Source organism: Psammomys obesus, unplaced genomic scaffold (genome assembly GCF_907164565.1).
Source record: "Psammomys obesus unplaced genomic scaffold, mPsaObe1.curated_primary_1811, whole genome shotgun sequence".
Classification (NCBI taxonomy): Eukaryota; Metazoa; Chordata; class Mammalia; order Rodentia; family Muridae; genus Psammomys; species Psammomys obesus.
Window position 1 is genome coordinate 3,153,778 of NW_026586550.1, and position 2,697 is coordinate 3,156,474.

Consider the following 2,697-nt stretch of genomic DNA (forward strand, 5'->3'; position numbering starts at 1 on the left):
GAGACTGGAAGTTTTTTTCATACAAGTCTGACTTGCTTGGTTAGAGCTACACCAATGTACTTTATGTGCTTTGTGGCAATTGTGAAGGGTGTTGTTTCCCTAATTTTTTTCTCAGCCCATTTGTCTTTTGTATACAGGAGGACTACTGATTTTTTTGGTGTTTTGTTGTTGTTGTTGTTGTTTGTTTGTTTTTTAGCTAATTTTGTGTCCAGCCACTTACCTGAACATGTTTATCAACCGTAGGAGTTCCCTGGTAGAATTTTTGGGGTCACTCAGGTATACTATCATATCATCTGCAAATAGTGATACTTTGACTTCTTCCTTTTTTAACTGAATCCTTTTCATCTTCTTTAATTGTCTTATTGCTCTAGCAAGGACTTCAAGAACTATGTTGAAGAGATACGGAGAGAGTGGGCAGCCTTACCTTGTCCCTGATTTCAGTACGATTGCTTTAAGTTTCTCTCAATTTAGTTTGATGTTGGCTATAGGCTTGCTGTATATCGCCTTTACTATGTTTAGATATGTGCCTTGTATCCCTGATCTCTCCAGGACTTTAAACATAAATGAATGTTGGATTTTGCCAAAGCTTTTTCAGCATCTAAGGAGATTATCATGTGTTTTTTTTTTCTTTTAGTTTGTTTATATGATGGATTACATTGATGGATTTCCGTATATTGAACTACCCCTGCATACCTGGGATAAAGCCTACTTGGTCATAGTGGATGATATCTTTGATGTGTTCTTGTATTCAGTTTGTGACTGTTTTGTTGACTATTTTTGTATCAATGTTCATAGGGGAGATTGGCCTGAAATGCTCTTTCTTTGTTGGGTCCCTGTGGGGTTTAGGTATCAAGGTGACTGTGGCTTCATAGAATGAGTTTGGTAAAGTTCCTTCTGTTTCTATTTTGTGGAATAGATTGAAGAGTATTGGTATTAGCTCTTCTTTGAAGGTCTGGTAGAATCCTGCACTGAAACCATCTGGCCTTAGGCTTTTTTTTTTTTTTTTTTTTTTTTTTTTTTTTTTTTTTTTTTTTTTTTGGATGGGAGACTTTTGATGACAAGGGAATATAGGACTATTTAATTTATTTACCTGGTCTTGATTCAGCTTTGGTAATTGGAATTGATCAAGAAAATTATCCATTTCCTTTAGATTTTCAAATTTTGCGGCATATAGGCTTTTGAAGTAAGAACTACTAATGATTGTTTGGATTTCCTCAGTGTCTGTTGTTATGCCCCCCTCCTTCATTTCTGATTTTGTTGATTTGGGTAGTGTCTCTCTGCCTTTTACTTAGTTTGGCTAAGGGTTTGTCTGTCTTGTTGATTTTCTCAAAGAACCAGCTAAAAATTTGGAACGCTTCACGAATTTGTGTGGCATCCTTGCGCGGGGGCCATGCTAATCTTCTTTGTATTGTTCCAACTTTAGTATATGTACTGCCGAAGCAAGCACCACATTATATTTTTGAAACAGAATCCTAATGAACTTGGAACACACTGGTTGGGTAGGCTGACTAGGAGTCATTTGTCCCTGTCTCCTCAGCCCAGGTTCATAGAAGTGCTCTACCAGACATCCTTTACTTGGGTGTTGAGATCCAAGTCCAAGTCCTCATGATTGCCCAACAGGAACTTTACCAAGCAAACAATAACCCAAGCTCCAAACTCCAGTGTTCATATCATGCTTTGCTCTTAACCAAATATCTCTTTTATTTTCCTCATAATCACCAGTTTGTCTCTATTATTATCAAGGTGATACCAAAGTGGACTAAATTGTGTGAAGACCATTCAGCATATGTTTATCTTCCTGTCTATATGATTCATCCTTTCTGAACACCTAAAATAATTCATGAAGACAAGTATGTCATCTGTCTAAAATGATTATTTTCCCATCTTAATGACCAAAATTACCTGACAAGAAGTTCTTCAGCTATTATAGTCTCAGACTGTGATCCTAGTCATGTGCAAGGACAATGGCTGGCTGTTGATAGCCAAGATCCCCTGTTACTCTCACATGAACATCTTCAGGCATTGAGAAACAAAACTCCAGGCTATTCGCAGCATCCTCTGTTTTGTTAAGGAATAAATTTTGCTCACCATTTTTAAATCAGTCTTAATGAGATAAAGAAATATGTTTTATGCAATGCATTTTTTTCCTTTAAGAAAAAAGGATATCTAAATGAAAGGTTTTAGCAAAGTGATATATGTGATTTCACTCAGGTCTATAATGGAAATCAATCTGCCATGAAAATACCATTGCAATTAGGCACAACTTAAGAGATAACTAGCCAAAATACATCGGCTGGTTTGAAGTAAAAAACACTATGGGAACTTATGGAAAAGGAATTCAAAGACACAAACTGGATGATATGTGGCATTTGTTTGTTTGTTTCTTATAGTGCTGGGGTGGAGCCCAGAGCCTAGGAATTCCAGGATTCCAGCAACAACAGTCCCAGCCTGTTTTCTAAAGCACTAATAAAGTCCCCTAAGAAGACACTGCTGTCCAGCATGATTGGGGTACTCTAGTTTACAAATCATTCAAAGTCTTTGGGGGGGCAGGGTGTCTCCATGCATGCCCCAGCTATCCTAGACTGGCATTGAATTCACAGAGATACACCTGTGCTGGCTTTCACTCAAATCTCTCTTCTATTGAAGGTTAATCCCTTGCTGGTAAAGTGCTGGTGAATTATCATTTGAAACCAAAAT

General features: G+C 37.4%; 1 non-coding gene across 1 annotated transcript; it reads right to left on the reverse strand.

Annotated features, from left to right (window-relative positions):
• Positions 1-1,340: 1,340 nt before the first annotated feature.
• Positions 1,341-1,447, reverse strand: LOC129672634 (U6 spliceosomal RNA). The gene has a single exon (XR_008719523.1). It is a non-coding gene; the product is annotated as a U6 spliceosomal RNA (small nuclear RNA).
• Positions 1,448-2,697: the final 1,250 nt, after the last annotated feature.